At 41.2% G+C, this 13,326-nt stretch overlaps 1 long non-coding RNA gene across 1 annotated transcript in view; it reads left to right on the top strand.

Annotated features, from left to right (window-relative positions):
- LOC127479441 (uncharacterized) overlaps positions 1-13,326 on the top strand; it is a 122,993-nt gene that overhangs the window by 54,377 nt on the left and 55,290 nt on the right. The gene's annotated exons all lie outside the window — the stretch shown is intronic.

Here is a 13,326-nt window from a genome sequence, read left to right on the forward strand (position 1 = left end):
CCTTTGTCATGCTATCATAAATAAAGTCTGTGCAGGTTTAACAATTAAATTAACCACTGGCAGCAAGGAGATGTTGTCTCCTAAGTATATTTGTTGGCAGGTACTCAGACATACCTAGAATTGTGATGGGTGATGGGGTAGAAGATATATCTTTTAAAAAAAACCCCAACCTTAAAAAACAAAATCACATAGCAAAAAAAATCAACTCCTGTTCTTTGGTGGTTCACTTTTTGGTGTCTGATGGAACATTATAGATCTGAAGGGCAGTGCTGTTGCATTCATCTGGTGTTTAAGGATTAACTTATTTTGCTGCAGCTTCAGTGTACTTTAAAATCTGACTGAGTATTATCTTGAATGTTCTTACTTCATGCTCTTCTTGTAACTGAAGTTGAAAGTGTCTACTGCCATGTTCATTTGGCAACACTGACTTTCACTTGAGATACGTTTGACTTATGAAAACATTTAAAATTAAATAGGAAGAGGTAACAGGCAGTGACAGCATATCTCACCAGTATAGTCCTAAATTAATTAAACACTGTGAACTCTTATTAGTAAAGTTATGGAAGATACAGGAGACCATAATGTATATTGATTACATATATGTCACCTGGATATTTTCATAGTTGCAAAGGCTTTCCCTGTAACACAAACTCCTCTGTGTTGAGTGTGGGTTTTCTTTTTCCAACCAGAACCTCTGTATATAGAATCACAGCCTTTACTCCAATCTGGAAAGCCCTCTCTGTTTCATCAGTACGGATGTATGAAAAAAACAGGGGAGAATGAGAGGAATTGAAAAGGATCAAACAGTGTGTAGGGGATACTGTCAGTGGAGCTGAAAAGTGAGTGTGAGCTGATAGAAGCTGTTGCAGTGCTGGCGAGAAGAAAGAGACTGAGCATGGGTACTCAGCGCGCTTCCTAGAAGAGAATGTCTTAACTCTGCTTTTGGTAGGGAAATTTTCTATCTTTGTCCTTTCTATCCCCACTGACAAAACTCCATGAGAACTAAGGCAGTATGAAGAAGCTGTAGAAGTTTCAACAAGAATTCACGTAGCTTGGTATCCTGTTTGATAATAGCCCTATTGCACACTTTGAGAAGAACAGTAGTATTTGGTAATCCAACAGTTTAGGGGCTTCCTGAGCCAAACGTTTCATATTAACTACTGTGATGAAAGGTGTTTGTAAGGACCTAAGCTGAACTACATTTAGCAAAGCAAGAGGGGGAACAGTGTGAACTGGATCTTCTCTTGATCCCTGAAATATACTCAAAGGTAAACTCAAAATACTTTCCGTCAGCCCAGAGCTGTTTGTAGGGCAGTAGTGCCTTGGCTGTTTTGATGAATTCAGATTAAAAACACGAAGTTCATCCTTAAAATAGGTGGGAATGAAACCCTGTGACCTGGAAGAAGGTAGGACTGGAAAATATCATCTGTATGGGGCATGGTTTCAGGCCAGAACAGTTCTTGTTTGTTTGGTATAGGATGTGAATCACAAGTGCAACTTGTTCTCACTCCAGAACGAAGTGATTACTTTGTCTTGTTGGGGAGAGCAAATGTAGCCTGGTTAATATGGTCACAAAGAGGCCTGCAGTTAAATAAAAACTTGGATTTAATTATACTAGGAACCTTTCAACTGTTACAGCTTTCTCAGAGGCCATGGCACTCACAGTTTCTATATGAAACACAGTAGATTATAGCTACCTGCCTTGCTTGCTCAGTACTGGGCCGTGAGGCTTGGAGTATGAAGGAACATTTATGTGTGAGTGACTGGGATGAAGATGTATGGTGGAGAAGGGATAATGCCTTAGATGCAGTACAGGAGCCTGTACTGTTCTTGGTTGTGTATGTTATAAGCCCAAAGAGGAATAGGCCGTGCACAATCCAAACAACTCTCAACAGTCTCAGCCACAGATTCCTGGCAAGGAGATGTTATTTAGGAATAACACTGGCATCTCTTTTGAAGGAACATGAATTGCAAAGATATTACTTGTGAGACAGAGTGATAAAAATATAGTGATGCCTCAGAGTTTTTTGATTTTTTTATATGGGATTTCCTCTTTCTTGCACATTTGCTGTTTGTTCTCTCTCCCCACCTTTTAAGGAGAATCAGGGATTGGAGTAATTTGTTGGGTTTTGGATGTGCGTTATTGTCTTCTTGCTTCTTCCCCACCTGCTGGTTTCTCTTCTTTGTCTTTGGCCCTTCCAGGTTAACATATACCTGTAGCATGAATGTGAAGTTATGCAGCTCTGGCACAAGGCCATCCCCTTTCCCCTCTTTGCCCCCATGCATGTGCCAAATGCATTAAGAATCAGTCAAGAGGACTGCTACAAAAAGAAAATAGCACTGACATTATCTCTGCTCCTCCTATCACCCTAGGGTTCCTTGTGCAGTATTTAAGCATTGTTGTTAGTAGGAAGGTGATCCTACCTCCCTCTAGGTGCTTGGAAACATGGTCTCTCTAAGTGATTTAGACTTTTATCTCACTCTTGAAGTTCCCCACCACCACCACTGTTTCAGCTGTGTTCTTATTCTCAAATTTCAATCTAAACAGTGACCTCTGTGTTCTGCTCTGTTGCTGTGGGTAGGGCACAAGGGGACCCTGTTCTCTTTCCTTTCTTTCCCCAGACATCCTGCATGCAGGTGACTATTCGTCCCATGACTGATGGTACATCCTTCTAGAGTACATCAGTGCTACCCCTACCCTGAACTGCTGGATAGGAACAGGAAATATAACATCTCTGGTCCTCCTTTTGTAACAGTTTTGCCCCATGTGAGGGGTGCGTCCCACAGCAGTATATCTCAGCATATCCTTGGTGCATAATTATGCTCTGGAGCTGACTTTTCACAGTGACAATTACCTTCCCTGTAATTTTCCAATTAGGAACTGCCACCGCATGCTTTATATGCATAAAAGTGTGACATCAGTCTCTCTATGTTTGTTCCAGTGGAATGAAGGAAACTAAGCATTATGACAGGAATTGACAACAACATGTAGCCTCATGCAGACCAGCCAGCTCTTTCCACTAAGCACAAGCACACATTCACTCTGAGCTGGATAGCTTTTGGGTCCTGACTTGCAGCCACTATCTCATGACACTAGGCAATACTTCCTCTTCTCCTTGTCTCTTTCCTTTTCACTTTAGCTCTTCTGTCTGCCCACCTGACCTAAATCCAAGAGGAGAGAGCTAATAACACAATAATGTGGGGTGGGAATCTTTCCACTGCACCCTCTCCCCACCCCCACTCCTGTCCATACAAGATTGATAATGAAACCGATACCTTTCACCAGCGTAATTTTCATATTTAATGAGCGTGACTCAGAAACTATTACATTAATTAGTCAAATCCCACAAACCGTTAATGGTGCACGCGGTAATTAATATTGTATTCAATTAAAAGCTGACCTGTTTCAGGTGCCTTCCCCTGGTTTGGGGGGCTCTTTGCAGATAGCGTATGTTCCAGTGCCTGAGGCCAAGCCTTTTATTTTGTTCCAGTAGTGGGCAAGGGAGGTATTTTTTTTCCTGTTTTGCTTTTATGGTTTTTTTCTTCATGAACATATGCTGGTTTGTCCCCCAACCCCCCTGCCTCTCCATCTCCAAACGTGCTGCTCTCACTATACAGACAACCTGCTTGCTGTGATTTATGGGTTAGCACAGTGCGGGGCTCACAGACTGGAAAATTTCCAGTTTACACAAGAATTCCCTGAAAAATGAGCTTGGTTAATTTATTTCTTTCATTAACGAGTTTGAACTGTGAGATAATCTTTCTGAAACCTGCTACCCATGCCTTCACAAACGCTGGGAAGCAAACAGGACCTCTGTTCTGCTTCCACAGGGCTGAAATTCACACCTCAACTAGCTGTAGACAAAAATGTGTGGTCAAAACCTATTTTTGAAACTTATTTAAAGAGGTGAGTTTTTCTTCTCACCTGAAGGTGAGAGGTGGAGGTCCTAGGTCATAACCATAAAGCTGCAGACCTGCACTGAGTTAGTTCACTGCTATATCCTGCTGAAACCTGTGGACTTGCTGCTCATTGGTTCTGTGGGAGCAGGGTGCAGGCTTTAAGATAAGCCCTCTTCTATTCAGCTGTTCACTGGTTGCCTAAGATCCAGAAACTATATTCAGTAATTTCCTGTGCTATTTCTTCCTGTTCAGTATGAGGTGAGGAGTTGTATATAGGTCCAGTCCTGATGCTTCTCTCTGAGGACCGCTGGTTACACTTGGTGTTATTGTTTCAAAAGAGTTTGGACCATTCCGTCAGAAACATTAACAACAGACTCTTCGACTTCTTTTTTTTTTTTTCCTGGGGTGTGTGTCTGTTTTGTTTGTTTGGGGGTTTTTTCCTTCTTCATTTTTACCCTGTTCACAGTTATGGTATGTTTCCAAAAGCTCTATAATACCTCTATTCCATGATGAGTGGCTTGGAATATGCTAGCTAATCCCTCCTCCATATTCAGAGGTCTTGCTTGGGCTCTCTCCGATTTTCCCATGTTCAGACATAAGAAGGATGTGGAAGTGTTGGACAAGTCCAGAGGAGGGCCATGAAGTTGATTAGAGGACTGGAGCACCTCCCCTATGAAGACAGGCTGAGAAAATTGGGGCTGTTCAGCCTGGAGAAGAGAAAGTTGCATGCAGACTTTATAGCAACCTTCCAGTACCTGAAGGGGGCCTACAGAGAAGCCGAGTTCGTCAGGAACTGTAGTGATAGGACAAGGAGTAATGGGTACAAATTAAAAGAGGGGAAATTTAGGTTAGATATGAGGAAGAAATTCTTTACTCTGAGGGTGGTGAGACCATGGAATAGGTTGCCCAGAGAGGTTGTGGATGCCTCAACCCTGGGAGTATTCAAAGCCAGGTTGGACAAGGCCTTGAGCAACCTGGTCCAGTGGAAGGTGTCCCTGCCCATGGCAGGGGGAGGTTGGGACTGGGTGATCTTAAGGTTCATTCCATTAAAATTCTATGATTCCATGATTCTATGACATACAAGTGGCCAGTACTGAGTACAGCTCTAAACCTTCTCACTGAAGTTGAATAACAAGGAGCCATTGTCACCCATGTGTCTCACAAAAGTTGTGTCTGTGGATAAATATCAAAGCATCATTTGTAATAAAATCATCCTGCTTGCTGCTGAACAATTTGGTATCTGCTCTTACCAAAGACTTGTCCACTGAATCACTGCTCTCTAAACAAATGTCTTGGTTTCTCTTGCTGTATTGCATTATTTCCCCCTACAGACAAATGTATTGCTGTTCATGCTAATTTTCTGCAGAACAGAAGGGGAAAATATGCTTGTCTTGAAAATATGCTATTGCTACAAAGACTTTGAATGAGAAACACATGAAATATCACTGTGATTTCTTTCTAAATAAGTTTAGTAATCTTTTAAGAAAATAAAAAAAATGAAACAAAATAATTGTATTACTTAGCTTTGTAAACATCTATTATTATCCTTTAAATCAATAGAATTTACTGAGAAGGAGCTTCACTTATTATCATTAAGGACCTTCATGGCAGATCTAGTGATGGTGTCCACATACTGAGACCTGTTCAGTAAACCAGCTGAAATGTTTCTGTTTCTGTAGTGTTTGCCACACTTATGTCTTTCAGCCTGTCTTTCAGCCTTTTTTTAAAAAGTTTTCCATGAATGTGTTGGCTCCTTTATACTGACACTGAGTTTCCTGACAATAGGATTTCCTGTACCAGTCTTTTGTGGTTCTTTTGGGAATCTCAGTATTTTGTAGACTGTAACCTGAGAACCGTTAGTGTGGATGATGCAGGCATGCCAATATTTGACTTCAATGCTGTGTAGGGCAGGGAGAATATTGCTTTTTGTTCCTTGACAGGAATTGTTATACACTATATTAAATACCTCAAAAGTACCAGCTGAATAAAGTATCACAAATACTTTTAATCTGCATATGCTTCCTTTGAAAGGGCAGGTGTCAAGTAGGCATGACTATGAAAATGACTGCAAGTGCTGATAAGAATACTTGTGTTCTCTGAGCCACTACTACTTGATTCTAACTGAGGGTTAGGCAATTTTAACAAGGCCTGCTCAGCGGGATTCAGTGGGCTGTGCCCCATTCCATCCAGTTGGCTACTACAGTATGTCACTGGTGTGGCTGGCATTGTAAGAGTGCAACCCAGGGAGTGCCTTGGGGCTGGGGGACTAATGAAACACATGACAACTCCCACAGGACTATGGTAAATATTCTGTGGTTTTGAGATTGTAAGAGTGAGGTAAAATTATCAGCATCGTTTCCAGCACAAATCCAAAACATAGCACCATACTGTCTGCTGTGAAGAAAATTAACTCTACCCCAGACAAAACTAGCACACTCTTAAATGTGACACATATATTTCTTGGAGCTGGTTGCTAGCTGGTAGGTTTGCCCTTATGTATTCTTTTCTTTCCAGAACAATTTGCTGTCAGAACAAGCAAGACCTTTCTCCATGTTTATATTATGTTATATTGTGACCATCTTGTTCATATAATCTTGAATGCTTTGTGTTAAACAGAGAGACAGGTCTTTGCCTTGGAAGGTTAACTCACCTTTCTTCATTACATCACTATGCTGGACCACGTGGTTAGAGGAAACCAAATGAGTTTTCTGTTATTTTCAAGAGTTGGAGTTTTCCCCTGAGGAACTGTTGATGTTCACTAAGAAAAGTGAAGGCAGAGCAAAGTTGAGCACATATTGAAGCTGAGCTCCTGTCTTTCCTCTAGAAACTGAAGTTAATGGGGTGGCATGTGAAATCCTCTTGGTGCACAACACAGTCACTGAATATCTGTCAGTGGTTTTCCTCTCATCATTAGGAAGTTTACTGTGCCTAAATAAAGGAAAGTCTGATTTTTTTTGGGGGGGCAGGACACAAAATGTGCATACTTCATAACAGGAAAAACATAATTCTGTAAGTCTTGCTCACTGTGCTTTAGTAGTCTAAGACAGATGGGCAAAAAATCCTTCGATCATGTTGTACTAGTGTGTGGAAGGTAAGGCAGCTAAACTGAGAGGAGGAACTGTGGCATGAATATCACTGGATAAACTTGGGATGAAAGAAGACAAAGAGTCCTTTGCATTTGGGCTTCTTATCCTTCTCATTTAGAAGAAACCCAAAATTTAAGTAGGAACATGTTTTTTCTTTCTCTGATTCCTAGAACAGTCCAATTCCTCTAATGTAATTTGCAAATTAGAATAAATTCAAGTAAAGCTAATTGACAATCTCTAGGGAGAATCAGAGAAAGAAAATGCAATTCAGGTCTTCTGCCTGAGAAAAAGACACTTCTAGATAAATTTACATTAGGACAGTAGATATCTGCAATTTTTTTCTTTCTTTGTAGAAACACCTTCATTTAATTTGTACAAATATTGCCATGAAGAGCTGAGAATATTATTTACTAAGTGAAATGATGAAAACAAATAACTTGGATGTAACTTCATATGGAATCTGTATCAGTCAACAAGTGATTTGGGTTGATATATTTATGAAAATAGAAAGGAACAAAGAATCTCATCCTAGAACATGGTTCCACACTGAAGCAGTTGTCTGCTATATCTGTTTGGAAATATGATGCTGTTTTTTAGCAGCTCTGTCACTCAGATCTACTCTCAGATCTACTTCTCAGAGCATCTTTGTAAGGCCCATGTACCTTTCTTAGCCTTCAGCAGTTATGGTTTGGAAAGACAACAGGGTTTTAAAAATTATTCAGATCTGAATTTTACCCTTCTCCTTAAATCTATTTGCCTTGACATTTCTTTTTGCTTTATATTAATTTTCTCTTGTAAGTGGCTGTTCTTGTTCCTGTATTCATCGAGGTCTAGGTGGCTTGGGGCTGATAAGTTGTGCCCTTTTCATTCAACAAGTTCTTTGGGGACCTTTATTTTCTCACTGGTTTTGTCTGTAGGGAAAAAGGCATTGTTCTCTGCTACTATAATATGCTGAGCTCACTTAGTTGAGCTTCTGGAGGGGTTTCATTGGCATAATCAGTTCTGTAACCCTGCCTATAATATGTCCATACTGATGGGCATGTAAATACAGACAAGACTGCTGAAATCTGATAACACACAACTGCAAGGACATTTTGTCTAAGAGCATAATGTTTCTGTTAGCTACTGTTAGCTACTTTCAGTAGAGCAAATTTACAGTTAAAGAACATAGTTAAAGAACTTACTAGCAGTCCTTTACCTTATCTTTTCTGTTCTAGCTTCAACCATTTGTTCCCCGGATTCTTATACAGTGTAGTCCATTTTATCATTGGCTTCTTCCTAATTTCTGTTGTTCACAGTCCTTTGCCTGATATCTCCTAATCTTGTAGCCCTGGGCCCAGAGACTTCTCATTCCCTTTTATTTATTTTTTTTTTTTTACCACAACACTGAATGAGTAAATCCTTGGCTGATGCCTAGTTTGTAGCTACCTGGAAGTTTCCTGGTTTGAGAGTACCAGCTTCATTACATATTTACGTATCTTGCTTTTTATCTAATTTGGAAAGGGTCTTAGCTTTTACCAAGACTCCTGCAGGCCAAGTTCTGGCTTAATGGAAGATGCTTGACTGTGCCCTGCCTGTAAACATTCATGTACACCATCATTATAGGCTTCACTTGTTATGAAGGTTACCCTTTCCTTCTGTTCTTGTTGAGGCTCCTCTCTCTTCATCATCTCTGTTTCTATGCTTCCATCGTGCCTTAGAGCAGCTATTCTGCTTTCATTATGCACTCCTCTGCCTGTCCATTCTGCTTGGAATGGAAGTCCCTAAGCTTTTGTCCCTGTTCAGGACTCGGCCAGGGTCATTAAGAAGATAGTAGTAGCTGTGATCCAAAGCGCATGTGATTCTCTTCAGTCAAAGGAAAAGATATCCGGAAAAGTGATATATTTGGATTTTTTTTTTGTTTACAAAAAGGGTACATAAATGCTTATTTCTTGAATAAAGTAAAGGGCAAACAAACCCGGGTTTTTTATCCTGGTAGAACTGGCTATATCTTAGTCAAGGTCAAAGATACCTCTCACCTTCCTCTTGGGGCTATTTCCCTTTGCTTCCCTGATTACCTTAATTTACTGCTGTAAATATCTCCAACAATACAGGTTGTTGCTACTACATTTCATTTCTCTCAGAGACCTAAGCAAAAAGTAACTCAGTTTCAAAGGATTTTCCTTCGTGGTCCATCATCTTGGATGGAACAGCTAAGCATGGCAAATTCAGCATCATCCAGGATTAGACTTGGCAACTGATGTTTGCCAGGAGCCTCAAGTACAACATAATATGTCATGATCTTAAACTTTCTAAGTACCATTTTGAAACCTTAAAGATGAGAATCTTTCCATTATCCCTACCTGGTCAATGGTAGTTGGATTAAAGGGCATAAGATTTGGCTTATTGGCCATGGATGCCTTTCAGAAAGCAGGAGATGTCTGTTGGGAACTTTCCTGTTCCCAGTGTCTCAAGAGACATCTGCACTTTCCTGCTCCCAAGAGCTGCTTGTGAGGATGGTGGTACCCATGCATGAGCAAAGCACTTGTGAACTCTGTGCGTCTGTATCTCTGTGTATATATGTGTGTGTGTCTCCATTTCCAGCACAGAAGAGAATCCAACAATATTTCACCGAAATGAGAAATGTTATTCTGCAGATTAAAGCCACGCAGTGCCTGGTTTTGTCTTTATTTATGCCTCTCTATTTCCTTCTATGCTGACATGGGTGCACATGCTGGGAAGCACTGAAGGACATAATTGGCGTTGTGAAAAATTATTGGGAAGCCAGGACGTTCCCTTGCAGTGATCCCCCCCTTCTCTTTCCCATCTGTCACCATCTAATGTGACAAAGTTTTTATCGGGCATTGAGGCAGAGGAGATTAAAAGTAAATACTGCAATCAGGAAGCAGCTGGGGGGAAAATGTAACACATTTCACACTAACCTGAACAGCTCATCAACTTAGCCTTGTATATCTACAGTGGATGAGAGGGAGGGAGGGCTGCAGGGGGATGGTGTGGTTTAACATGCTTCTCCACACTGCAAGTCTGAAGAGGATCATGTGTTTTCCTAAACAAACAGGGCTCATGCTTTCTGGCACTTGCTTGCTTTAGGAAAGGAAAAAGCCCCAGGAGCGCAGTAGTTTTATGCTTGCTTTTGCAACAAGCTCTTGTAAAACACTGTTTTCCCAGACCCTGATTTGTGAATTTTTGGACTCCCTTCATGGGTACTATCATGTCCTACTCAGGTAGGAGGTCCTTACCAGATGTGTTGCTCTGGCTGCATCCAGATGCCACACCATCTCTGGGGCGCTGCACGATGGAAAGTTTGTTGGCTAAATGGGAGACACTGCAGGCTCATGAGATTGGACATTGAGATCTTTGGTACACACTGTGCTGGGCACTGTTATATCTCTCCAAACTTATCTGCCCGCAAAGGTCAAAAAACTTGAAAGTTTTGTACCACATTGCTTTATTCTTATTTGTGTGTATAAAAATCAAAGTTGTTGAGCACTACCAGTCATATTCTCTTCTTGTAAAGTTTTTAGAAGTCTTTGTTTTTGTTTCAAAAAACATTGCCTATGTCTTCTTCCTTTTTTACAGCACTGATGTGATGTGAACTTAGTGCTGAAGAACAAGGGTAGACTCTGATGCATGTGGAGGACTCTCAGGATCTTCTCTTTATCCCTGGGATAAATAAAGCTTTGGAAAGTGATGCAGGCTTCCCTGGCATCCCTGCCCCTGTGAATGTGTCTCCTGCTATGGAGGGTCAGGATCCTCCTAATTTAGGAGCATTTCAGTCCCCAGCATTTGCTTGGTCCTTGGCTTTGCAGTTGAGTACCAGTAAAAGTCCAATCCATGTAATTTTGGCTGGCGTTTCTTCTTCTATTTTGCCAGGAAATGGATTCTGACACTGTTGTTTTAATTAATTTGATGTGATTTCCTTAATTTACAATAACTTTCTGTTTTTCATGTCACCTGCTCTTCAATGCTGGCGAGGTGTACTGTCATTGTTAGCAAGTTTTCTAAGGATAAAAACAATCCTAAAGTCTTTACAACTACTTGCTGAACAGCTGGGTTAAAAAGTGTCTCCTCACATGGAGTGAGCTCCTTTTGCTGTGCTTGGTAATCTATCAGGATTTCTGAAAGTACAGAGGTTGTTTCCCTTCTAGTTTGATAGTCTTGGTTCTGAGGTAAGTTGTTGTAAATTTTGGGGGTTTTTTGTTTGTCTTGTTGTTTGCTTGGCTTGTTTTTTATATTGTTGGGGGTTTTTGTTTGTTTGTGTGTGTGTTTTATTTTTAGTGATGGCCTTCAGGTTCCTAGCACTCCTGGTGCAGCTGTAATAGGGAGCCTGGCTTGGCCTCATGTTGGTATTTGGTGCTCTGCTCTGGTGATATCACTCTGGGGCCATCCAGCTAGGAAAACTTGGCCAGGCTGTACAATATATGCCAGCAACATGTATTTTGTCTGTATAATAACATTTACATGATTGGCTAAGGAACCCTGATATCTCCATAGCATGAATGGAATGAGGTAAGGATGTCAAGCTGAGAAGCTTGACGTGACCTGACAAAGTGTGCTTGCAGCTTGGAAAACCAAACATATCCTGGGCTGCATCACAAGAAGTGTGGACAGCATGCTTCTACTCTATTCTCCTGAGAACTCACCTGGAGTACTGTATCCAGGTCTGGGGTCCTCAGCACAAAAAAGATGCAGGCCTGTTAGAGAAGGTCCAGAGGAGGGCCACAAAGCTGTTTAGAGAGATGGGACACTTCTCCTATCAAGACAGGCTGAGAGAGTTGGGTTTGTTCATCCTGGAGAAGGCATTGGGTAGCCCTTCTAGCAGCCTTCCAGTACCTGAAGGGGGTCTACAAGACAACTGGAGAGGGACTTTTTACAAGGGTATGCAGTAATAGAACAAGAGAGTATGCCTTCAAACCGAAAGAGGGTAGTTTTAGATTAGATATTAGGAAGAATTCTCTACTGTGAGAGTGGTGAGACTGGAACAGATGGCACAGAGAAGTTGTGGCTGCCCCATCCCTGGAAGTGTTCAAGGCCAGGCTGGATTGAGCTCTGAGCAACCTGTTTTAGAGGAAGGTGTCCCTGCCTGTGGCAAGGGGGTTGGAACTAGATGGTCTTTAAGGTCCCTTACAATCCAAACCATTCTATGATTCTATGATTGAAAATAAGACAAAGGACCATTATTATACTTTCTCCAGTATCCTTGCCTTGTGAAAAATAGGTAACTTATTGAGATTTTTTTTTTACAGTGGCCATATGAAATAAATAGCTGCTTGCTAGTGTTTGGCAGCTAAATCCTAATAATACTGTCTGTAACAGGAAAGAACCAGCCCTCATTATGGAAATATTCATTTGATCTCCTATTGATGCAATTATATGCTTTATCCTAGGTCTATGGGCTTTGATCTGGTCTTCTGTGTCATTGTTTCTCCAAACATCTGAAGACCACTGTCACTGTTACAGACCAGAACTAGGAGCAGTGCTCTTATTCTCTCCTCTCATATTGGCATCAAAGTCAGAGGGAGGAAAAGAAGTCACACTGGCATGCAGAACATAAGACACGAGAGGTATTAAACAAATTGGGGGGGGGGCAGAAGGAGGCTTGGGAAAAGTGCTAGATGGACAGAGGACTGTGTGCAGGAAAGATCAGACTGGACCTTGAAACCCTCTAAGGATAGAGATTTTGCAGTATCTCTTGGTAACATGTTCCTCTGCTTATTTATGGTGAAAATGTTCTTCCTTATTGTCAGTCCAAATCTCCCATCTCACAATTAGTTCTACAGTCTCTCTCTCTTCTGCAATGTCTCCTCAATGAAGATCCTGGCTGTATCTTAATAACCTCCAGGTCATTTGTATCAAAATGTTCTTCATTTTCTTGCTTTGTGTGTACAAATACAAATCACCTGATGTAAAGTTGAGAAGAAACTGAAGAATTTGTGTTGAAGTAAAAATGAGCTGAAAGTTAGCCTCACAAAAGCTGTGAAAGCTAGGCCGATAAAACAGGCCTTCATCACACTATGATGGTGCCCTAAAATGAAAGAATATATGATTTCTATAATTCTATGATGGGGACTTTAGGCTGCATCCTTGTCATGGTTTAAGCCCAGGCAGAAATTGAGCACCACGCAGCTCAATCCCTCTCTCCCCCAAAACCTGGTGGAACGGGGAGGAGAATCAAAGGAAAACTTGTAGGCTGAGATAAAGACAGTTTAATAGGGAGAGCAAAAGTCACGCACACAAGCAAAGAAAAACAAGGAATTAATTCAGTGCTTTCCATGGGCAGACTCTCCAGGAGAACAGAGCCCCATCACACATAGCGGTTTCTTGGGAAGACAAACACCAT

The sequence above is a fragment of the Manacus candei genome, unplaced genomic scaffold, assembly GCF_025592945.1.
Source record: "Manacus candei isolate 608988 ecotype Guabito, Panama unplaced genomic scaffold, ASM2559294v1 h1tg000067l, whole genome shotgun sequence".
NCBI lineage: Eukaryota > Metazoa > Chordata > Aves > Passeriformes > Pipridae > Manacus > Manacus candei.